Below are 26,766 nucleotides of genomic sequence, written 5' to 3'. Positions count from 1 at the left end.
CTTTCCAGAATTCATATAGTATGTACAATATACTGTACTGCCTATTGCAGCAGGAAATGGGTAGGCTTACATGTGTTACCATATATACCGTGTAAGTGTTTACAAGTGAAACCAATCACAAGTTTCAAAATGAGTGGATGCTACTCTTGTGTCTGTGGGCAAAGTTTTCATACACTGTAGTTTAGTTTTACTTTCAAAACATTTTGTGTCGAGAGAGAGAGAGAGTGTGTATGTATCTATATACTATATATATGTATGTATGTATTTATATAATCAATACAAAATGATTACATTTCTGCCTCTAAAGGTGGAAATAAACTAGCGGTTCTTGTGAGGAATCGTCTGATTATGAAATTCCAGTGGCATGTTTTTTTTTTCTTCCCCTCCTAGCACACAAGGAATCAAATTTATAACTATTTAGCATTGACCATCTGTTCTGAATACCGGAGCTGGAGGAAGCACATGACAGCTTTGGTTTCAACTTGATTTCAATCGATTCGCATGATCTATGGTAAAGGTTTGCTTATGATTTAAGCAAACCTTACCCATTATGGACACATCTGACCTGAAAGATCTCTGGGAAGACTTTAAATAGCCTCGGTCTATTAGTATGGTCTGCAAGAATTAGATTTAGAGCTTTTGAACTTATCACCAAAGCGGAAATAAAAATAAAATGATGCTCTCCTATTCTTCCCTTTAAACAGGCTATCCATGATGTCCAGGGGAAGGAACTGGCCAACATGCTAAGGAATGCATAGGAAATCAATTAAATTAGATCTGCTCTGAAATATGAGACAAAAGTTGAGGTTTTGCTCGAATAACCAAGTCATCTTTCAACATCTTCTAATTTTGATAGTTGCAGTTTCTCCTGGTAGATCATTCTCCACATATAAGCTAACAATGTGAAATTAACAAAAAAAGGCAATGGTATAACCTGTTGGATGTCATTGGCACAGAGACACCTGATATTGTACTGAATTCTGTATTATGTTACATATAGCAAGTGCTTTTTCCCTTCTATATTATGTTAAAAACCTATATCCATTCTCTCTGGTTAAAAGTGACAGTATGCCATTTTTCAGTGTTATATTTACATCCTGCGGATCTAGAAATGATCTCCACCTCTGCACAGTCTACAGACACCACTGCTGTTCTTACAACTTATGTTCTTAACCCATTAGATAACATCTCATAATTCTTAGATGTACATTTGATGTTTGGAAGCTAGGGGGCCAAGGAATGGATACAATTGTTTAGACTAATAATCATGGAAACCGAGCAACCTGTGTAAGTCAGGGTTTGCTACCCTCTTGTTGTTGAATGGCACTACACATTTCATTGGATGCTCAGTGCCTCTCAAGATGTATAGACAACTGAATTAATTGTCAACGTATCCTAACATACTGAGGCAAGATATATAATATTATAATATTACATGTATTTGTTTGTTTGCAATATTTCTCTATTTCTTTATTTAGTTTTAACATATGCATTTATCAAGGGGACAAGTGAAGTGCTCCTTCAAGGATTCACAACTTTTGGGTTCAGAATCCAGACCTGAAATGGCTGTATCATGTGGTTGTTCCTTTTCTTAACCACCACACATCCGAGCCTGTCATCAGATCCTTTGAAATGGAAATTCAAAACCGGGGCTTGTATGAATTTCTTCTATTCTTATCCATTCGAAACCCCATTTTGTACTTTCATCTTCCAAGAAACATTCTGAACTGCTGCAGAAAACATGATACCAAGGAAACGGGGCTCAGAAGTCTGAGCTGATTTTTATTTAGTTTTACGATGCTGAGGAAATGCATAACAGTTCAACTAAAACTCGTTTGACCCAAAGTGACAAAGTGAACAAGGGGGAAAACAAAGGAGTTCCTAAAATGGCTGTGAATCGAATGCCATTCTGGCCACCCCTTCTGGGACAGTCTCTCATTCATTGTCTTGCCCCTCTACCACCACCCTGTCCTCCAGGTTATCCCTAAACATCTTAGCATACTTTGGGAAATGAGCCTAGTGACCCTCACCAATGCTTGGCTCCTCCCTCTCTTTTTCATCTGTTGCTTTTTCAGCTGTCTTGGCTTCGGATGCGGGGATCATCGTCGTTTGCTCTCCCCCCACCCCCCTCGCTTCCCGACAGATGGAGAAGTGTGCCGACATTCTGACTTTCCGAGCCGGCGCAGATGGTCCCGGAATCCTCCTCCCAGCCTGGTCCCCAGATTCCAGGGGCCCCGTGGGGTCCGGAGAGAGGAGTTCTGATCCCCTAACCAGTTGTTCTGGAAAAGACGAAGGTGGACAGGCTTAAAATTAAAAAGGTCACGCTCCCCTTACAGGAAGGAAAAAATTATGTTCAGCAATTCTTTCTCCCAGAATTTAGGGAGCATGACAGATGGAAAACACAAGGGGTAATGTTTTTTGCAACAACAGGCATGGATATTCCCCCCCCACCCCCACCCCCATCTTAGACTGACCTGAGGGTCTGTTTTATCATTTCAGTGTTTAATATAGAACAAAATAAGAACAAAATGGATGACCACATACCAGGGCACAATGCAACTATTCAGTCACATCTGTTACAAAGTTCATAGATTTAAAACTGGGCTCTCGTGACCTATTTAATTTGGCTAATTTTTGTAATCGCTGTCATTTGGACCAGAACTGCTTTTTAAAAACCGTTCTATAAAAAGAAGCATGTTGCTGTCTGTGAATAAGAATTCCCATCCTCAAACATGACTATATCTGCAAATACATCATTCCATGTTGCGGGTGAGATCTGATTCGTTTTATACTTGGGTGGGATTGAATTACAGGGCAAGAAGCTGTTTGGCAAAGTGGCGGCTTATTTAAACTAAAGTATTTTAATGCCTTGACTGATTATTGTTCCTGTTAACAAAGGCACTGGTTTACAACCCGTTCAAGAGAAAGTATTGCTAATTCTTTGGTTTATTGATGATGACAAAGGCATTATTTTATGCTCTTCTCTTTTTATTTTTACATTTTCAAAAACATGTTATCAGGCACTGCAGAATTCAAGCAGATATGATATGAAAGCAGCCCTGAAACTAGATCTATTCTGAGGAAAAAGAAAATCTCCTTTATGGTTCAGTGTTAGTGTGCTTGCTGAAAGGTGAGTGACAAAGGGATTTTGGAGGGTGGATTTATGCAGGATTGACACTTAGGGGTCACACCCTGTGACCCAGTGCCACATATTACCCACCCCCACCCCCCATTGTACCCAGCGGTGGCACAAAGCTTGTGAAGTGTGACTGGGGGGGGGGGGTGCCCTCTGGGCTGTTCTGAAGGTCCATGGCAGACCTGCTGTAGAGCTGAGGTAAGCGACCCCCCACCCTCCTCCCCCTGGCGTTCCAGTGACAGCCGATCCCCCTGGGTTTCCATTCCGCAGTTCCTCTGTCAGTCCGCGCAGCTGGGCAGGTGCGCAGACAATGACTGTGCTTAATGACACGCCGCACAGATTTCAACAGAGGAAAGAATTCCAAAAATGCTTTGCGACGCAAACTCGGATTTTTGAAAAAAAAAAAAAAAAACAAGCTCTGCTGTGTATTTGCCATCACATGCTTTTAAAATCTAAATTAGGGCTGCCAAATCTTGTTCCTGGAGATCTACCACCTTGTAATTTTTTATTTCAACACATCAGCACCTGATTCTACTAATTAGCAGCTCAACAACGTCTCTAGCTGCTTTGTTAGGGTTGGAAGATGGTTGATCTCAAAACATGGACAATATCCACCTTCTCTCACATTGTAAAAAATACTCTTGTCTCTCTGACAAATTGACAAAATCCAAAATGCACAGCCATTGCTTTGTCCTTATTTCTGAACATTGGACATTAAAAGAGCTGTGCATTTGTACATATGAGCTCGGCAAGTGCTAAAATCAACAAAGAACACAATGTCATATGTCAGTGCATTTACATTGTGACGATTAATAGACACTCTCATCAAGAGCAACATAAACGGATCACATTTTTATGTACAATCCATTTGTACATGTGAATATTTTCGCTCAAGCCATTCAGGTCAAGCACCTTGCTCAAGGGATACAATCGCAGTGCCCCACCCGGGAATCAAACCTGGAACCTCTGAGCTAGAGGCCCAATTCCCTGACCGTTTTCATACACCTTTTAAGCGTGATTAAATGCCTCATGCCAAAAAACAGCCAGGAGCTAAAATAATTATTCAACAAAGGTACAGACAAGTCAGCAGCAGTTGCACAAAGCGGCCTTTCAAGCCTAGGCCTGCACAACGCGTGTCTGCTGCTTTTTCCGGAAGGGTCCTCTGACAAGGTTGAAACCTCACTCATTGCGAGATACCCCTCCCCCCTCCCCGCTCACGCCACCCTCCGCCCTCCCTTCCACCTTTGAGGGACAGAGAGGGCCTTTTTGAACGGGCTGGAGGGGTCCTGCCTGGCTTTACCATCTCTTGTTATTTCTCCAGCTGTGAAAAGCACATCAAGGGAAATCATCCCCCTCCCACACCTTCCCTCCCCCCCCTCCCCATGGGAGACCCCTCCACCCCCCCCCCCCCACACACTGCAGACCACCATATGGGTTTAATGTATAATGCATAAGACCTGATGCAAGCGCCGGGCCCCTATTCAAAAGGAGCCGGAGAGAGGGGTGCCGGCTCAGGAGAGCAGCCGCGGCAGTAATTATAAAATCTAATGGCTTTCTTTTAGGGAGCATCAGCGGACCGCTTTCATTTGAAGTGCAAAAAGCCAAACGAGTGTATATCATTTCATCATCTCGGCCCTCGCCTGGGCTGGGTGAGTGAGCTGCAATAAAGACAGCTGTCACTTCCAGTGAGCGCACGTACACACACACACACACACACACACATTGTGCTTTCACAGGGCTGCAGGGAAAAATACTATGGTGAGTAAATAGCGCAAGAACGAAAAGTTTTGTTTAGTACATGGAGTTCATGTCTGTTGGGTTTTTTTTAACAAGGGTGAACTGGTAATATTATTCTTTGCTACTGGAACCTATCCATTTAATAAAGCAATTGAATTATGCTGAGAAGAATCATATTTAAATTTTAGTTTGACGTAGTTTAAATTCTAGAAGGCAGCATGTTTACTACAACTCAAGATTCAATGTTCAGGCATATTGTATTTCTTTTACAATGTTTGAAAAAAACATGCTGTAAATAAAATAGTTTTATCACTGATTTATCCACATGGAAAATGGAACAAAAGCAGATCTTGTTTTCTATTGCTGTCACATGACTCGTTAAGGTACCTGCCCAAGGCAGTAACGGTAATTACAGTTTTTTAAAAACATACCCTTGGAATCAACATTTGTCCTTCCCTAACAAATAAATGCAAATAGATGATCTTGCTGAACTGGATGCAGTGCATTGAAGTATTATAACATGTGCACTTAATTGTGAGGGAAAAAAGGGATAAAAAAGACTAAATGAAACCAGAGGTCCATATTTTCTGATGTAATATCAAGTCTTGGCTTCCATTTGAGTGCAATCTGGGTTGCAGGGAGCTTTTAGTCTTTATCTAATTTGACACTAATTCACCTTTTTATAAACTCTTCCCAAACTGCTGCCTGTGCAGCACACACACACATACTGTTTTTTATTTTCTATTTCTTTACCCAAGTGGATTCTCTCTTAGTAGCAAAGTAAATGAGGCTTTTTTGTTTAGAAGGATCCCCATTAGCTGTTTCAAATTGTTGCAGAGCAGCTTTTCTTCCAAGGGTTCATGCAAAACACAAGACAAGACACAATGCAGAACAACCAGTTCCCAAACACCACAAAGTGAACTAATTACAAAATTATTAACATAAGCAGTGATCCATTTCTGTATCCCTTGTAAGCTTTGTTTATGCAGCACGGAGGCACTGGTGAAATTAAATATCCAAACTGAAGTCCAGGTGTCACATGCACAAGTGGTGCATTGGCACCGTTTCCAGTCAATCTGAATTTCAGAGGTCTTGAAGCAGATAGTGTTCGTGCAGGCACAGATGCAGAAAGACAACAGCTGCAGGGGAAACCATTCTACCCTCCAACCCCCCCCCCCCCCAACTCCCACCCACACTTTTCAGGCAGGTGGGGAGAAATATGGCCCTCCTTTTGCTGGAATCTAACAAAGCATGCGATAGTCTCCTGGAATAATTAAACGTACAGCGTCCTAACGATCCTTGCCAATGCTGAAGGCTGACAAATCCTGTATGCAATTAAGGGAAAGAGTGCGATTCTCCCCTCAGTGTAGGACACATCGTTACTCTGCCAGTCCTCATTACACTTTGTTGTTTTTGAGAGCTTTGGCAAAAAAAGAGAAAAGAATGGCCATATGTTCACTCCACCCCCCACCCCCCCCACCCCCCCCACCCGAATAAGGTGACATAAAATAATAGTAACGTGTTCGCTGAGGCAGTAATGTACATGTAACCGTGGAGCAGGAAGCCGGAATTGAAAACATGGCGGAGGACGAGGAAAGTCACCGCAATTCACCGTGAGGGATGTCCGCACGGAGACGGCTCATGGAGCACGGCTGCACTGGAGGTCTTCGGGGGGGTGGGTCGGTGATTTAATGATGGGGGGGCGGTTGCGGAGACAGACAGTCCGCATAAGCAGCCGAGGTATGTCTGCTGACTATTGATGACGCGAGCTCACAACTTCCCAAGCCACTTCGCAAGGTTATTGCATCTGTTGAATTGAGCCTGAATGATGAGAATTTATTATGCAGGAAACAGAGGTTGGGTGCATTTGTTGTGCATATTAAGGACGTGGGTTTGCAAGTGGGAATTATTTCAAAAGAGTGGAGGTCAAGGTTTTAGACATGCGCCGGTATTCATCGCCGACAGTCAAGGCCAGGATTCAACATTGTGGCTGTGTTCTTTAGTGGCTGTGTTCTTTAGTGGACAAAAAACTACCAGCCCAACCACTCTAAAAAAATATTCAGTTTTCATATAATGCCTCTGACAGAATGTGTAGTGTTATTGTTCAGGATGTGATGTACATCAGAGTGCTTTACTGAGGACATTCAAAGATATGAAACCTGCAAGCTATTCTCTACAGCACCAATAGGACATTTTAAGGACTATTTACCACTTTGCTACAGGTGATGATCTGGTGATGAGTCAATCCTGTCTCTGGCACAGGGCATATTTTTTGTCACCCACCTTGTCCCCCCCCCCAGGGGTTTCCACTATATGAAATATCAGAAGGTAATGATTTTCGCTGCTTCAGCACCAAACGCTGCCAGCTGCTGAGGTGGTAAGGTTTATTTAGCTGAGCAGTTTTTCAGCAGGATGAGCATTTTCTTTATTGCTCTGAAAATCATTCTTGGTACAACTGCTGATTCTGAAATGAAGACGAAAAAACACATTACAATGGAATGAAGTATAATACCTATACCTATATATATATATATATATATATATATATAACAAATGCAACTTATCACAATGTGTTTTAATCATTACAGAATCTGAACTACAATAAGTACAACTATGGCCTAGTCAGTTAATAGAATAGCCAATTAAAGCAAGGGAAGAAACATGAATTTACAAATACATATGTGAAAACCAAATAAAAATAATTTGGTGGCCAGTATCCATATTCTGTATATTTGTTTTTAGTTGGAAAGTACACGTTGCAGCGCTCGTGGTAACGTCAACAATGCCGGTGAGAGTTCAAACAGCTGGGCTGCACTGTGACTCATAAATTATGTTCCACATGTTAAAAAGCATTCTGTCAGCAAAGGAATGTGACGTCTCTGCCAATGAAAGTTAGTTCTGGAAATTTAAAATGTGCGTAAATCAGAGGCCGAAGGAGACAGTTCTTCGGGAGTCGGTGGCTGCCCTACAGCTGCAGTTCATGGGAGAGAAAAGCAAAAAATGGTTTTCCGGAACAAATGATGTTCAATCACTCTTTGAGATGCCCTTGCTAAATCAATAATAAATGCGCTGCTACCAATTTTGAAGGCCTCCGAGGTCTGAATTTCACTCCCTCAAAAATCCAAAAGCGTTGGCCTCATGTTCATCATTCAACCACAGGCTTAACTTTAGCTTTAGCTTCTTTATATTCTGCTGAAATACAATTTGTATGAATTTATATTTTACTAAATATGATCATTTTATGAATTGTGCTCCTATTCCACTAGACAATTATTTCAGTTAAACTGAGTAAAAACTGAGAATACCCTGCCATATTTTTGGTTTATCATAGTTTTACTTTCATTTTATTTTACAGAAGAGTGGTTTGATCATTCTTACTCTTCTATCATTGTTCCAGAGTATATATATTTTTGTGAATAAAAAAATTGGTGCCACAAGTAGTCTAAACTTGGAAGTTCCATGTGAAATGTCAAGAACCTATGGTTAAGAAGTTACTACGGCAGGAAATCTGCCTTTGAAACCCACAAATCGCACAACAGAAATCTTATTCTTGCCAATTAAATATTCTGCAGCCAATGTATATTAGCAATCAACCATTTTTTTAATATTGAAGTCATTTCCGAGATTTATTAAATTTATTCAATTTTGTAGGATGTTTACTTATTCCGTCTTATAATCAAGGTGTGCTTCCAAATCTGGTTCGAGACCATAATTACAGAAAGATCATCTCTAGCACCCAGCTGTGCGCTGTGGTCATAGTGAGGGACACTACGGCTCAGGGATAATGCTGCCACCAGACCTAATTCCCTCTCTTATTGGCAGCTGAATCCTCACCTCATCTCCTCATAACCCCCACCCCAAAGCCACACCACCCCCCCTCCCCTCCCCAACCCCTCTTACATGGGGCCTGTTTCACCCGCATGAATTACCAGTATTGTTGAGGGCAGACAAAATTGGCAGCTGCAGGTTGAAGATTTCTCTGGTTCTCATATTATTCCAAATAAGGATTTTCCAGGAATAATGAGGCGAGCACCGCATGTACTTTTCCATGTTTCCATGTTTCTTCCCACATGCATCATTAGGAGCCAACTGCAAACAAAGGATGTCATGGCGTAGTGCCTTCGTGCATTTTTCAGCGACTGCATCATGTAAAATACCCCCATACACGCTGAAATGTTCTATATTCCATACTCCTAAAATACACATATACAAGCTGGAACGTCCCATATTCCATGGCAAAACTGCACATAATTTGCAGGTGAGACCCAAACCCTTTTTTTTTTTAAATAAAATGAAATAAAATAAGTGCATGGTAGAATGCAAAATTGTGCTTTCTCATCCTTCATCAAGACAAAGCTGAAAACGAACATTTTTACATTCATTAGCGAATACCTACAACGACCTATATAACCTCTTTCCAAAAATAAGCTCCTCAAATGAAAAGCACACACATTTCAGAAGAAAGAAATTGGGTAGAAGGAACTAAGGTGGACTTAGAGCACCCCTCAGGGATTTAATCGTTTTCTGCATGCATTTATTTTACTATTGTGTTATTATTATTATTACTATTATTATTATTTGATCAGCAACACAATCCAATAAGACTGCGGGGAGGTCGGCAGTATGTAGCTGCAGGTGTTTAGGGTTTAGTTCTTTCATCTCATTGCAGGTGAGAATGCACACTGAACTGAAAACAAAGCCTACACAGACCTGGGAATTCATTTCACTTGGGGGGAGCTTTCCTGTCGAACCTGTTCATTAAACGTGGAAACCTGAAATAAGACGGGGGGAAAAAAATGTATTGTGTGAAATAAAACCAACATGGACAACTGATACTGATCCATCACGTTGTTTCTTTGCTAAAAGTTCAGAGATTGGCCAAATTGCCTCGCTTGGAGTTCTGCTGTAATGACTTGAAAAAGCCTGCCTGCACTACCTTGGCAAGAAAGCTGCCGTTTCACACAAAAGCAAACTCACCATGTCTATTACTTATTCTATCTCCAGCTGGTGCTATTTTGCGCTCTCTCACACAGAGCCTTATTACTCGCAGTTGAGATCATTCCACAGAATGAGCCTGAGAGGGTCGACATCCTGCATGGACTGGCCCCGGCCTGCAGTTTCCGCGTAACCAAGCTTTAAATAGGAAGAGATCCTTTGTCACCACATGGTTTTTGATTCCATATTGATTGGAGTCAAACGGAAGAAAATAATGAACTGTCTTTGAATGCTTTCTAGACCCCTCGGGTTCTTATTTCAATTGCATAATAAGGACCGAAAAAAAGAAAAAAGAAAAAGCATCACGGACAGACCTTTTGCAAACAGCCCAAACATGTAGGGCTTTTTTTAGAACCAGCAGCTGTTTTTATATTTTAAATGAAGTTGTTATGGATTTCTTAAAGGTTCCTGCATGTCTCAATGAACACGGCACTTGAATATGCTCAGAACGGAGAGGAAATGTGGGTGTTTCACTGGAGTGGTTTCCTTTGTGTTAGGGACATCGGTCTAATGGAAATGACAAACCTTTGTCAATAACTGGTTAAGACCAATTACCTGAGGGGCCGGGCTGTTGAATAAATGCATGCATATTAAGCAGTTGAATACATTCAAATCTGTCGAATGACAAAACGGTCATGGGTGCTGGTGCATGGGGGGGGGTGGGGCTTAATTCTCCCCGTAGTGGTAAACGGTGATTCCCTCGCTCGTTTCAGACGATATGAACAATGTTCAGGGGTTAATGTGGATGCACCCAGCTGCTAACAGTGCATAGGCTCTTATGAATAATTTTATGCCAATTTGCAATTTCAGAAATGCGTCTGGGAGACTCTCATTGGTTTATACAACAGGTGTAGCTAAAGCTCAGACACGCATGCATGCAGGCGTGTGTGTGCACACACATGTATATATATATCCACACATATACCGTATATGTGTGTGTGCGTGCATGCCTGAGCTTATAGATAAGTCATTTTATTTAGGTGTATACATTGTAACTAATTATAGTTGTGCTGCATTTTGCAAATGTAATGACCTGAAATGTCCGGAGCACATTAAACAGTCAGCCCTTTCATAGCATCTTCTCATTTTGTCAGAAGCCTCATGCTTTTGCCCCATGGAACACCAGTTGGAACCCATGTGTAATTGGTGACTGGCTGGCATGGTGCACTTTTGATTTATACCAGGGTGGTCAAATAGCACACTGTTAACACAAACTAACACACCTTAATTACGCTGCCGAAAGTGCTGACTCTCAGTTTTCTTAAGTGTGTGCAAAAGCTGAGAAGTGATTGCATGACATGTTTTCACTTGACAGCCAAGTTAGCTTTTACAGCTGTTAGAAAAAAAGCTGAAATTGTGCAGACAAAAATTAGCACGCCTTGGCAAGGCTTCAGGAAATACACACTGGCTACCAAACTGTCACTCATTACAGTCTAACCAATCACATCAGCAGGTTTTTCAGCATGGTGCACACAGATGGTGCATACAGTGTAATCGCATTGTAAGCTGTTTGTTTCATTACATATTGTGAATATCTGTGGGTGAGCAGTATCTAAACTAATTATCTTGAATATGTTAGTCTTTTAGGGACTCAGAGAGCACCAGATGATTTTCTTGAAATGCAACATTAATATTTAGAAGAGAATTGTACATTGTTTTAGTTTATTGTGCATACAATCCTTGTTTTGATCATTTGTGTATCTCAGCACTTAATAAACAGCGAGCTGGCTGCTGTTTATTGAAATACTGTTAAAATTTGAATTTGAAGGGAGCAATCTAGCATGTAGGCTAAATTAAGACCTACAATTTTTGTTATCCGTCAATAGAGTAGGTACATACTTGTTTTAAAATGAAATAAAATACAATTTAATAAAGAAATAAAAACATCCCACTGTGATTCTTTACGGGTTCAGTCAAATAATATTCACCCAGAGGCGAGGGCTAATCCTCAGCACATGGCCTCGATTGGGGAGCAGGCATTTATTATACGAGACGGAGATGATCGCTGATGAACACTGATACTTGGATCTGTCATCCTTTGCATTTAAACAAATGAGGACAAATAGCAATTAAGCTGGTTCTGAGGGTTTGTCCAAACCAAACAATGCCTGAGCCAACTCTATTTACTCTGAGCCTTCCCAGAGTCCCAGAGACCCTGAAATGTAAGTCACAGCATTTCATTTTCCAAACAAAGTAAACCTCAAATCCTGCCAACCTTTACAATGAAAGCACAATGGTGAGAAGAATATTTTACCATTTAGGGTTTCTTTTTAAATCTGTCTGTGCATTTTTCCTACTGTGTAACTTTAACCTGCACAGAATCGTAGGAATGGAAAAATAGTACTTTTCTGTTGAATACAGCATTTATTTCTTCAGTTTAACTTCAATTTAATCAAGCAAAATGACTTGAGTGTTATATAATAAATATTGGCACGACAGGGGATTTTTTCTAGGAATCATATTGCATTTATAAAACTGATCTGTTCACAGACATCAGGCCGTGGGCTGTACTGTACTGTACGTTGAACCCTTCGATATGCCGTTTTCCAGGCAGAAAGCAAGAAGCATTTTTAGCCAGCATTCATGCAGAATCTTATTTGTGTTTCTCTTTACTGTCCACTGCTTTTTTTCTTCTCTGCATCTGTGTAGGATTAATAGCACGTTGAATATCTGGCCAGCCATAATCCGGGACCCATCTGGGACTTCCCCTTGCAGATGAGCACTTAAATGCATGCATGGTATTTTTCATAAATACATGCTGTCTATTAATGACTATTATAAAAAATAATCATTATTCTAGAAACACCAACACAGTTGTATAAATATATGTGCATATGGTTTTTATAAATACAATTGAAAAGATTGAAACAGCATAAAGCACATTTCTGGTTCTCCAGTACCCCGTTCATGGCTCAGATAATTAGATAGCTTGTTACTGTAAAAACCAGAGGTGTGTCTATTTATATTACCCATCCAGTGAGAGGGGAAAAAAGCCTGAATCTAGACGTCTAGAGGGGTGGAAATCTAGGTTGATAGACACTTTTGACAAAAACCCAATATAGCTGAGGTTTTACTTGGATATAGCTATATAGATAACTTTAACTTTTCAACCAAATGTAGCTGCATTTTCTCCTGAACACACAGTGTTTCACTGACTTTTCACCAACGTTTCACCACAGAAATGTTCACTGGGCTATTACACTTTTAATTAGCCTTCTCTACCTGCCTTTTCACACCACTGGGCAGGTATTTATACGTTTGGGCCAAAATGTGGTAACTGTAGCTAATTAACATTTAAGAATAAAGATGAGAGATTTGTCCTTTGTACACATTTAGCCAATTATTTTAAATGTTTTGAACAATTATAATATCAATAATACCATAGGTTCTGCACTCAAATTGACCATGTCCTTGTTGGAGTCTAACAGTAAATTCTTTGCATTTGTGAATTTGTGCCATTTTCCCAGAGGAACATTTAATATAGTGGCCTTTATCACCATCACAGCTGCAAATGAAAAGTAAACATACATGCATGCATACATGTAAATAACACACACACACACACACACACACATCTATATTTATTACTGTACCAGTTGTACAATGTACAAAAATATCTGAAATCTGCAACAGATGCTGTATATGTTTGACCTACAAAACTAGCAGTCCCACAGTCCTAGGCCACAGACATGCTGTATTATATTTAGATGTGGAACCCACAACCCATAATGGATGCCTACACTTGGCCAGATATGTCCAGAGAAGTAGTTGTTGGGGAGTAAAGTCAGACCACAACACAACTTTTCACACTTGCGTATGGAAATGTGCAGCCAATATTTACCATATATCAGTCCATGGCATAATGCAGTAAGGTATTTATGCAGAATCCAGACCATGAAATGAATCCGTATAACTTGTGGTCATAATGTTTCCTGTTGTCGACCGTGGCCTAAACTTCACTTGGCAACGGTGACTGAGCTTTCTTCCTCTGCTCTGATCCTTGTTTTCATTTTGGGATCCCATCAGAAAAGCAGATTTTATTCTGAGCTTCCCTGGAAAGAGAGAGGGGGAGGGGGAGGGGGGGACTTCTGAATATTTGGCGTTCCATGTTTCGTCCTCACATCTGTGCTCCCATGATCTTTGGAGTGGATGTCAACAATCTGGCAGCCCTTTGAGACACTGCCTGTGATTTTTTCACTTTCCCATGACAAACGCAATGCTCCGGATGGCTTGCTGGAAGTCTTCTCATTAATGACCTCTGTTCATTGTCTGGATAATCCCAATTGTCTTTGACATCCAGAACTTTATTTGGTTACTTTTCCATACGGTGACTTTATTTCAAACCGTCATGGAACTTTCTAGACTGATTTACTTGGACAGTGCTTTTACTTGCACTTTGCAAATTCCAGAATTTTATTTGAGGTAAATCATTTGAATGGCTTAACAGATTTGTTCAACAAAAAACCCATGTAGCATTTTGTTTGTTTTTAAACACAAGCAGGATTTTTGCTTTGAGCTGTTTTTGTCTGGTGTAGGTACAGGGATAGGCGGGGTCAAGGACAGGTCTGGAGGGTCTTCTGCTGGCACATCAATCACTTCATGTAAAATGATTGAAATCACAATCATTTGGCCTCAAAGACATTGTTAAACATACCATAAAAACATTTGATTGAACATATATATTTGTTTGTAATATCCTGATTGTACATTACTGTTGCATTACATTATCAGTCAGGATTTGGTGTGACCAAAACAGCTTGGTACCTCTGTGATTGGGGGACTGTAAATTCCAAATGTACAAACTCTATGATGATTTAGCAATATTCTAGCCAGCATGTCCAATAGAACTTTGAAGGACATTAGTTCCAGAGTGAATTATGTCAATGTTCTTAAGGTTTGTCTTATTCTGCAGCTGTAGATGGCGGTCAGATTTGTAGGTAGACACAGGTAGACCTGCTACTGAACTTTGCTAACCCACATAGCTATGTCTCACAGTTCACAGTAATACACACAAATAAAACAGAAGGTGAATGAAACTAATTTCCTGCTCCAAATATGGATTTACCCAGCTTCATAATTATGAAATAAATTTTCCTATGAGCAATAGTCATTTGATATACAAATAGCAGGTGCATTTCCATATCCTTAGTTTGATAAATAACATTGTTCATGGTATCCAAGTACAGTTAATTGAATATTCTTAGTGTGTTTTTTTTACTGTTTCTTTCTTGAGAAACTAATGACATTTTTTGCTTTCAAAAAAAGTAATCTCAAAGAGTGAGATACAGAAATCTGAGTTTGCCAGCAGCTATTACTTTTTGATGGTTTTAAAAACAGATGCAGATGTTTCAAGAGCTTCTCCACAAATTCAAAGGGAACAATGGGATGTTTTTGTCCGCTCCACTGTCTCCAGTTTTTTTCTTTTTTATGTACTTTTTATGACCTTAGTCTGGCATTAAAACCATGTGTTTCACACGTCTTCCAGTTTATTGAATTGAATCCATGTCCTGATGCTTATTATCTGATTATCCCGATTTAACAATCAATGTTAAAATGCTTCAGCTGTTAGCTGTTAAACGTTAATTCTGAAGATTAGAACAATTTTTCACCATTTTTTAATAATGAAAGACATTTATTTCACATTTATTGAAATGCTTGTTCTCGTTTTTTTATTATTATTAATTTTTTATTTATTTTAATGACTACCCCTGAAAAATCTTTGAAAGGAAAACAGTTTTGGGCTCGCTGATTGTTTTATGTGATGCCGTAGATGTATACTAAATTAATGAGACACAGACCATCTTGCTCTCAGTACTTAAAAATATGCTGATTCCTTTTTTAGAAATCAGAAACAGTCCCGATATTTAAGATGGGATTGAGAGATTATTCGTTTTTAGTTTTAGGTTGTTACTTTCAGAATAACCTAGTTTGTATTAATTGTGTACCAACATCCTTGAGGTGAGAAAAATTAATTGAATATTTTCTCAGGGAAATATTCAATTAACGCCTTATAAAACTTAGGAAATAGTTGTGGACCATAATGAAGGTGGACACACAAGTATGTGCTCTGTTTCATAATGATCATTACCCACATTAAGTACAGCGGTCCCTGCTGTACCCCCTGTTTTTGTGCATTTGTGTTGCGCTAACCTGGGGGGAAAAGTGTTGCCAGTTGGTTGGGTTGCCAGTTGGTGAACTGAGACCTCCCTGTTTGAGGCGTTTCACCGCAAGCAGCAGCTGAAGCAATATGAGCCTTGGGGAGAGGGGGTGGGGGAGGGGGGGAGGGGGGGTTCGTGGCAAGGCGAGCGTTACCGCCATCTGGACTGCTGAGGGATGAGGACGAGGGCGACGGTGCCCACTTCCGCTACACTCGCCACTTTGTCACCGCGCTCAATGATAGAGGGACGACGCTAACAAATTCATTACGGCCCAGATTTATTCTGACCACAAGCAGGAAAATATGTCCGTGGGTTTGGCCACCGTGGCTGCTATTTCTACACTGAGGGAATGCTGTTCCTTCCTTGTCTTTATACATGACTTATTGTCCTTCTTTTTATGTAATTTAATACTTAACTGTAAAAGGAGTGCCTGTATAAATATGTACACGGTACCTTTACTTTGGCTAATTCTTCACACTGTAATGCCATTCTGATTCTGCCAACTAAGTTAAAAAGCATTTTAAATGTAGGTTACCACTTAAAAATAATTATATATAGTACGTTTTTCCAATGTTTGAGGGCACATATAGTGTATGATTTAAGTACAGAGCATGATCCGGAACAGTCTCTCAAGGGCTGACTGTGGTTGTCACGCTGGCCACTGGGACCTCATGAGAGATGCTCATGGGAAACATCGGCATGGCAACCCTCTGTTGTGGAGAATGTCTCCTTACTCAAACATCCACAGATGAGAGCAGGTGATATTAACGTACAGGCAATTTTCTCAACTTTAAATTGAAGCGAAGCTTATATTGTTAATCTCTGCAACATTATATTTCCAAATATATACTGTAATGAAGTACTGGAAATTGAATAAAATGTGAAGTACTGCATACGCAATACATTTATTAAATTTATTCCTACATATCTCATAGACACAGTGCTACTATAATAATTATTTATTTATTAGTTTGGTCAGTTGTGATTTGAATGTTATTAATCATATGGTTTAGATTGACAGAACATTCCAGAGGGCATCTGCTGTAGACGAGTGATGTCTTAGTCTTATCGTAAAACTCTGCTCTTAGTGATCTGCATTCTTGATTAAGGAAAGGCACAGACGAGACTGGTGAAATTTCTGGAATTCAGACAGATCTTTCTGGCAACCCGACAACACCTCTGACACCCCTAGGTATTTTTACACTGAAATAACAAACTAAATAATTCAACACAATACATTTTTAATCAGCTTGTCATTCCGAATGAATGATGCCAGATAAAATGGCTGAACACGGTTCAAATCAGTCAATGACAATTACGATCTTTATGGAAAATTAGCTTTTGTAATTCCACATCTAAGGACTGAAGCTTAATTGCAGTGTCATTTACTCATGACATTGAGACTTCATAATAACTAGAATGACCTTTGAAAAAAAAAAAAAAACGTATTAAAAACACACCAGTAATTTATATGTGATCTAATGTGAGACAGGTAGGGTTCAAAAACATGCTGGGAATTATCGTTGTAGTGTACATGTTTTGAGTCAGTGTTGCCTCATTAGCTCTTCCTCAGATTCTGTAACAGTGGGATAAGTATCATGTAGCATCATGTTGTTCACAGGGAGTCGGAGTCACTTGTTCATAGCTCGGCCTGATTTATTTGACATCGGTTCAAGCAGGACTGATGTCAAATAACTCACGAATCAACATGAGCAAACGCGTTCCCCGTTTTTCCTCAGAAGCCTCGAGCTCACAGATACGGGCGAAGTCGGTTTTTCCGTTAAATGGCGTCCACGAAAAGGAAAAATAAAACTCCGCACTTGATCATGCAAGACGCGTGGCAAGTTCAGCCAAGACCTAATCAAAATGGTCCATTTTCTGGATGGGGGGTTATTGATTCCACCCCTGAGGTATTAACAGCCAATCAATACCGACTTTGTCTTTTGCAATCATTGGGTGGGTCAAAGCTATAATTTGTTCCTCTCCTAGAAACTCCTTGCTTTGGGGTGGGGGGTCGGAGCAGATCAGAATTTCCTCTGCCTTACGACCCCATTGTTCTTATTCTCATTCTAAGCCTCTATGATACAAAGGCTGTGGTTTCAAACTACGGTTAATTTGATGTATGCAATATTGCTAAATGAGCGCAACAGAGCTTATAAAATCATTACATTATATTCCCTTCTTCTCCTTCTCCGGTAATTTGACATCATGCTGATTAGTCTTTCATGCATGGCATTGCTGCACAGACAGACATGTGCAAAACCCCTTAGAAAATGATTATAAAGAGAAAAGTCCACTGACTGATATACCGTCTGAGTTTTCTGAGGAACTAGATTCTTGCCAAAAGGCAGGAGGTTTCATTTCTTTAATGCCTACACTTTCATCAAAGCTTTGTAGTAATTATCTAATGTCTAACCTGTCAAGGGCCGGTCCCTCTTGGGAACATTACCACACATTGTCACATGTCCTACTTGTGAAGAAACACTTCGTGGCTGTTTAAATGTTAATGACTCTATGAATGCAATGACACTAATTTGCAGTGTTCAACGGGGCTTTTGTTAAGCGTAGATAAGAAATCTAAAATAATTACAGAACCACTTAGTTAAGCTTCGTAAGTAGAGAACAAAACCTTGGCTTTTGAAGTTAAAGGGGGCTGATGAAATAAATGTCATTGGTTCTAATCTATTAAAATGTTCCAAGTCCATGTAGACAGATTCAGAAACGCAGAGGGGATATGGGTTTTGTGGCTATCATACTTGAGAATGATATTTGACTTATCAACCAATTCAGAGTACATCAACCACAATCTATAAAACAAAAATTAAGACATCCTTCAATTTTTCAACAAAGTGTAATGCTCTTTGTTCTGAACATGTGCTAACCATCGCCTGCTGTCAGTGGCCTAAACTCCAGGCCGAAGTCGCTGTCGCCATTGGGCGGTTCTGTGTAACCACCAAGCTGAGACAGCCGCCACAGTCTGAAGCACTTCCCTTCACCTAGATGCAACAGCCTGTCTCTTGTCCCTTCAGCCGAAGGGGTCCTTTCCGAAAATAACGGGCCCCTGTCGCGGTGTGGCGTGGCATGTCTTCGGTTTCAGACAGAGACTGCGCGCTCCGCCATTGCTGGCCCCGCCCGAAAGGTCTGGAAGCTGAAAAAAAAAGTTGAGAAGTTAGCCTAATTAGAGGACGGACAGGTTGTGCCATTTTCATGCCACCCCCCAACTCTGGATATTTTTCCGAGCACCTGTGGAAGAGTGACAGCCTGGCAAATGAGCTCAGCCAGGCCGGGGAGAGTGGCAGCGGGGGAGCGAGGGTGAGAGATGTCACAGGCGAGGCCCCCGCCGGAAGACGCTCGCCACTCTCCTGACGACCAGATAATGACTCCATGCGCGACGGATCGAGAGGAGACGGGGGAGAGGCCGCGCTGATGAAATATAACTCTGACTCCATGGCTTTATTTGTGTCACAGCAGCTGTCTGGCCCTAAAGAAGTGATTTCTCTGGAATGACACGGGAGTGCAGTCTGGCCTCGCGTTATGAAACGATGCACTGCCTCCTGGAGCGAACCTTTGCAATGGCTCATTCTCTTCTCACCTCAAGTAGTAATATTTTGCTGGCCAGCAGGATGTGTATGCTTTGAATATATATATATATATTTATATATATATATTTTATTTTTTATTTTTTTAATAAGAGATGCATTGTGCCATTGTGTGAATTTCTCTTAAGCACTGTAGTAATTTGGTGTGATTCAGAAAAGTTTGATTAGCATTCTGTATTTCTGCATGTTTGTTGTTTAAAATCTTCTGAGGACACGTGCAGTTGGATGGATATGTGCCTGTTGCATGCTTGATATTTCTTTACCATCTTTACTGAAACATGAGATTGTCCAACACTATCTTCTTGTCATTTGCATCTCTTTAACTCCCACACTGTTAAGTACTGCAAGTACAGAGTCAATAAATTAATCATGGATTACAAAAGAAAACGTGTCATCTGAGTGCATTAATGCTTCGAAAAAAGACCAAATCTGCCATTGGTTTTACTGCGAGCTAAGTGATTTTATTATATAAAACAGCATGCTGAAAAAAATCATAGCTGTTCTTCAATAAGCCCATCTCTTCTTTGCAAACTGGCCACATGTAGGAAAGCACAAGACTCTTGAGTGTGTTTGTGAATCTATGAAAGAGTGTGTATGTCTATAAGTGTCTTCATAAGTGTGTTTATTTTTTTTAATGTGTTATTGTGCAATTGGGTATGTGTGTATGAGTGTTTGTGTGTGTGTGTGTGTGTGTGTGTGTAGGAGTAGGATTATGTACAAGTGTGTGTGTGGCAGCATTTAAAATGTGTGTTTGTTTGTGTGTGCCAGTGAATAGGCCAAAACAGTCAGATTCAGTATCTCACGTAGACTGGCTCTTCAGCTGAAATTTGGCCTGATCCAGTAAGAGACAGAACGTGATTTAATTTTTTTTTTTTCTTGAGAGATGAGAACTGTGCAATGTGTAGAGGGCGGCAGCGCTGGCTACGTGAGAGAACTGTGCTTTCAGCACAGCATCCAGAGACCCCAGCAGCACAACATACACTTCATTGTGTTTATGAACCTAATTAAGGCTTGCTCCGAGGAAATCCACAAGGGAAGAGCAACAAGCTTCACTGCTGTGAAATACACTTCTCTCAAGGAGGTGTGAGAAAACGGCATCATTACCCCTTAATAACGATCATATTTTTGCTTAATTTCCGATGCAAATCCCCCATAAATCACATTTCTGCTGTAAACTCAACATTTCGTATTCTATTACCTTGACTATGTTCTCTTAAACATTAAAACAAGCACACAAGCCATAATATTATAACAGTGAAAAACTGGTGAACTAAAAAAGGGAATCTTAAAAAAAATTTTTTTTTAAATAAATAAATAATCCTTTCCCAGGAATATATTTGACACAGATGGCTAATTGTGAGCAGCCTAATCCAAAATTCCAAGTCCAAGAACAAGCGCTATATATAAATATATATTATTCTATTATAAGTTATGTTAAAAAATAACATTCTTTGCAACGACAGCAGTGCCATTTTCAACATTTTGGAGGCGTCAAAATGTTCAACATCAGCAGTGCCTCTGAAACACCTCAAATCAAATGAACTCATTCACATGCTTTCCATGATTTGAGGAGCCCTGCCTTACCCCACATTATGTCTAGAGAGGTGTGGCGTGAGCCAAATCTGTTTCAGGCCCGAGGCAATGTTTCTGTGACCCCAGCTCCCCCAAACAAAGGGGTTAGGGTTAGGGTTAGGGTGAAAAACAGCATCCTTTGTATCTCACAGAAGAATTTTGTTCTTAGGCTTGCAGGTATCTGACAACTTCTAATAAGGAAACGTTTCTTTTTCTTTCTTTTGGACATGCAACACCACATTGGTTCAGTGGCTTTCCAATGTCACATTGTAAGACACACCAGTCAGTAATTACCTATAGTATACATCAAAGCAACACTGCCCACTCCCCCCCACCCTCCACCCCCCACCCAAACCTGAGACAAGAAAGACTCATTCATCAATTTCAGGTTATGCTGCCAGACGTCATAGGAACATAGGGGATAGCTGATGGACGTGTCATATTGACGTGCGGCATTTGATGTGATGTATGTTTTGGGGTAGCAATAAACTGTGAGCACCTCATCATACGGTTTCGAATCGGCTGACGCACAGCCGCTGTCATCTCAAGCGTTAGCGCATTCTTCCTTGTTATTGGCTCCTGACCGGCGCATCCATGCCACACCCACCTCAGCAGCGTACAAGAATCCCCCCCCCCCCCATGACACAACAGGCCCGCTCGCACCGACATCCATCTTTCCCGTGGAACATGGAGGTGGGTGGCACGCTTGACACATTAATAATGAAGTCCATTACAGTGAAGACCCATCGGGGGTGCTTAAAAATTGCAATTAGTGCCAGAAGAGGATGGCGATGGTGACGTTGCCAAACTAATGAGCCTGGAAGGTGGGGAGGCATCCTGTAGAAAACACACGGAGAATGCATTAGCGTGTGGTCCGCATATTTACAGCCCTGTCACTCTCTCTGCTGATGCAGGGTGGCATATGTATGCTGAAGGCTATCTGTGCCAGTGAACACACTGGATGTTTCGAAACACTTTGACGTGTGTCAGACCACACATAAACGGAGCTCTTTTGGCACGAGAGCGTGAAAAAAAAGTGGGGGAAAAGTTTTGTGCGGTCCAAATATTTCTACCCACTTAACTGGCTTCAGAGACCGTTTTGAATACTGATATTGTGTATGCGTGTTGCTCACCCGCTGCAGTCGCCTGATGTTTATTTGCTGGAGAAACCCCTTACAGTAAATATACTCCCTTCAATGTTAGCATGTGTTAGCATTTAAGCCAGGAGACTCGAACTCCTTTTAGTTTTTAAACTGATCGGTTTTAATCCATGGTGTCCTGTTTCAAGATAAACTCATCCAGCAGCGATGGTAGTTAAATCAAAATCAGTCTTGTCAAAGTACTGTATTACTTAGTTGTTAAAAAGCTGCATATTTATTTGCTGTTCTGAAAATGTTGTTATCCTGGTCTGGCACTATTGCTAATATTAATCTGGTGAACAGACTAGCAAATGTGCATGATTAAATAATGAATTTAAATTATTCAGGAAAAGCAATGAGATGTTTAATGATTGGTGCAAACATGGAAATGCAAGAAATTCAGAGACACAAAATTCAGCGAAGGCAGTGCTGACAGTAATTTTCTTCTTCCATTCAGTCGATCCCCTACATAAACAATATTAGAAGTTATTTCCATGGCTAGTCTCCAGTATATTACATGTAAAGACTTATACAAAGGCTAAAAATTAAACTAACACGTGTGGGAGTTTTTGTATGACTCAGGATGGTTTCAGGATTTTCAATTTGTTTTTATTCTGTGCGTGGTTTAGATTCAGTCATGTGGGAATCTGTGAGGTGAGAATGATCGTGTCTGTCCAAGGGAAATAACTTTAAAAAGACAGGGACCTCCTGTTACTAATCTTCACCATGTGCTGTCGGCAAACACAGACAAATTTAATTATCATTCATTAGAAAATATATTCCCAGTTTGACTCAAAAAATGACACTATGGATTCGAGCAATTTTACTAAATTAGAGAAATCTACTTGGCAAGATGCTGTGCAAATCAAGATGTCATCCGCTCTGACTTCAGGTTTCTGTCGCAGACATTCAGGATACTTCAAACGCTCTACAATGTCAGAAAACGAGAATTGTAAGGTAACAAGCGAACTGTTTTTACATTCTGTGAAATCAAACACATGAGAGCTAAGTCATGTTGAGATCTTGTCGACTTCTTGTCAAGCACAAAACCATTCTCAAACAACATTTAATAAAACTGCTTGAAACAGACCAAATTCCTCTGTTGTCAAGTAGGCACATTTCATTTAGTCAAATAGGCATCTTTTATTCATCTTTTAATGACAATCTGACAGAACTGAAACCTGTGCTCTTTTCAAGAACATTTAAGAAGTGCTTTCGTACGAGGACCATTACAGTACAATCACTTTCTCATACGCCCCTGGAATACAGGATACACCCATAATCCTCTTTGCCATTCCCTCGCACATGACAACTCATTAAACTGCTCATCTAATTGGATCCGCCGACAAGAGCAGCGAGCAATTTTCAAAACCGTCTGCATTTGTAAACAATGTCCAGAAGCAATCGAGTATCTTTAAAGGAATCAGTCCCCGCTAATGCAGCGCAGCCCTCTATGCCTTTGTACATCCCACGTCAATAAAAGAGATGAGCACACAGCAGCCCCGCCTGAACTGTATAAATTACTTTCATTATCAGCCGGCCCACCGCTAGCATTCGGAGTAGCCGCGCAACACGTGAGCCAAGGTTCCTTCTCGCTCGTCAAGGGTAAGTGACCCTTCCCCCCCTTCCGGCTGCCCGGAATTGATAATATTCTCGTTTAGCCGTGATATGTGTGACAGCTCTAATTTAGATGCTCGTGGTGGGGCCGTCTGACAAAGTGCTTCCTGACCGAGCTGCCTCCATTTTCGCGGATCCGCAGGGAAAAGACAGCGACCAAGGCCTCAACTGCAGATTTTCGCAGCATGCTAGTTAATGGAGTAAGTCTGCATTCAGGAAGGTGCACCGATATTAGTCAAGTGCAATAAATAAGTAAGTAAATAAATAAATAAATAGCCCCTAAAAACACTCAGGATACTTTTTTTTCCTTGTGTCCTTTTATGTGTTAATGTAATGGTTACGTGCTAGGACCTGCAGTCAAGAATCTGTTTGTTTTCGCCCATGAAACGTTTGACCTTTGAAAAGGGATCGCGGAAAGGTAATGTGACATGTTTATGTCCGAATGAAATGAGGACAGCATATTATCGTGACGTTTATTGTAAACCATAACTGGGGTCTGTTTAGCGGCCAGTTATCTGTCACGGAAGAATATGCCGTAGCAGGAAGGGCAGTTTTATGTACTGAGGGACATAAACTTGCGGTTCTGTACGTGCAGAAACAGCCTCTTTGTGAGCCACGCGGCTGCTGCATCATATCACGTTCAGTGGTGTCTGTAAGTGGTGACCGAGCGTTAGCCTGCTCCTCTAGACTCCGGCTCGGCCTGTGTTCTGCTAATGGAGCTTTATTGTTGAGTCTACTCGTACTTCCTCTGTTTATGGGACTTGTTACGCATGATAAAAAGGGTTTGATATCTAACATCTTCTGGGTTTCAGATTCAGTTATTAAAGTTGCTTTATTAGCCTCATTTGGAGCTACCAGTGTCATCTGAACTTGCCCTCCCGCCCCCCCCCCCTCCCCCAGCTCATTTTAACATTTAGTTTCTTACCTTAATATGTCTGCTACTTGAGGCACTAGAATCCTTCTCTTCATGAAGCACTTCCTGCCTGAACCATGCTGTGCACATCAACAGACCCTACTAAACGCTGCCAGAAGCAAGCCGGAGGATAAGTAGGGCTCCGTCTTTCAGCTGATGCTGCAGTCTGTGAATTCAGTTTTTATTCTGTGTGTGATTATGCTGGTGTCTTCACCAGGCTCTAACACGCACATCTACTGAGGATTCAAGATAATTTTGTCACGTCCCTTTTGACAAATGCACATCATTGCAATGAATCCCTCTTCATAAGAGCTATGTAGCTCCTTCATAAACAGTAAATAGCACCTCCATAAGCACTACATAAAAAAATAGTAAATGTCAATAAATTCTATCCTGCTACACCTTTGCATGGATTGATTTGACACCATCTTACACTATTTTCACAATTAGTGTTTAACAATCAGCAGGCAAACAATGATCTGCGATTGAATATACACCCTGACAACCATGAGATTGGCAACAGAAACTTGATGGAAGCCGTGAGGTACTGTTCCTCAAGGAGGGATGTTTTCCAAAAAGGCGTCAACACGTATTGGAACACTCCGGATCTTTTCTTTTTTTTTTCTTTTCCAGGTCACATGATGTAGAGCAGAGCCAGCGGAGCCATAGAAGGACCTTCAGCAGCCCATAAATCAGGCCCTAAACGGCAGCGGCCGGCCAGAAGCCCTCTCCTCGAGCCTGGGCTAGACGCTGCTCCCCCAGCACCGGGAGTGCAGCCCCTCCTCATGGGCCTGCCTTCCAGAACCCAACTCTTTCCCCACTCCCCTGCTCCTTCATCCCCTGGGCCGGGAGCATTGCAAACGGGCAATGAAGCCGCCGTTATCCCCCCCCCCCCCCCCCGTCGCTGCAGGCCGTCAGGTGCGCGTAATAGCTGGCGGCGCCGCGGCTGGCGAGATTCGTCATGTCAGTCTCAGACCCGCTCTCGCCCGGTTAATTGCGTCTTTTAGCCCGAGTTTATTTGTCAGGGATATACTTGTCAGAGAACAAATTGCCACTCTTTGGCTCCGGCTTCATGAAAAAGAAGGTCTTGGAAGTGTTACCGTTAGCCAAATATTTACTAAACCGTTCGTCTTATTGAGGCTCCCTATTATAGCCCCCACCTTTGTTTACATTTCAGCCCTTTTAATTCAGTCTATGTGTATAATCTAGAGGCATTTAAATGGAACCACAGAGGAATGTGAGTGCTCGGGATTACAATGGTGTTTTAAATTCGTCAATGCTTGAATTTTAAATGAAAACTGAATTAAAAAAAAATCTTTTATTAATATTATATATGGAAAAAAAAAAAGATTTAATTGTCTGATCTTAAATCAACAGAGAATAAATTGTGATTAATGTAATCTAATATGTTTTGGCCACAAAATGCCCAGCTGTATAAATCTTAAAAATGAAAAATTTATTGTAATTTTCTTTTTCCCAAGCTTATTGCACTGTTTATAAAAGTAATGACACAAAAGTATATTCTCTTAGGGTTAGGTTGGCAATACTTACTCAACAAGTATTGATGCTGTGGCAGTTGCATATAGGACTTCAGATTGAAAAATAGCATGTTGGGTAATTCTTTGAATCCACACACAGTAATTGCTTCCATGCAGAATTCTTGAGGGTAGGAAAAATGCCAGAAAGGCATTCAATACAAAATGATGGATATGTTTTTCTTGTTTTGTTATTAATTACCATATGTCTGAAGTCAAAAAGTTCTTGGATGTTATTGGGTTTAATTTTACAAAATATCCTAAGGCCTGCATGCAGTGACTGTCAAATAACAAGTTATATAATGCAACACCCACTATAGGAGTCGTGATACGATGGTACAATTCCAATGATGTACCCTCACAGC

The 26,766-nt window shown here is 40.8% G+C and overlaps 1 long non-coding RNA gene across 1 annotated transcript; it reads right to left on the bottom strand.

Moving 5' to 3' along the window:
* Nucleotides 1-18,749: 18,749 nt before the first annotated feature.
* Nucleotides 18,750-25,073, bottom strand: LOC135233322 (uncharacterized). The gene is made up of 2 exons (XR_010323808.1): nt 24,879-25,073; nt 18,750-19,167 (listed from the first exon to the last, which is right to left on the bottom strand). It is a non-coding gene; the product is annotated as an uncharacterized LOC135233322 (long non-coding RNA).
* Nucleotides 25,074-26,766: the final 1,693 nt, after the last annotated feature.

The sequence above is a fragment of the Anguilla rostrata genome, chromosome 10 (assembly GCF_018555375.3).
Source record: "Anguilla rostrata isolate EN2019 chromosome 10, ASM1855537v3, whole genome shotgun sequence".
NCBI lineage: Eukaryota > Metazoa > Chordata > Actinopteri > Anguilliformes > Anguillidae > Anguilla > Anguilla rostrata.
Note: the sequence above shows the minus strand (reverse complement) of the source record. Positions and strands in the feature narration are given on the sequence as shown.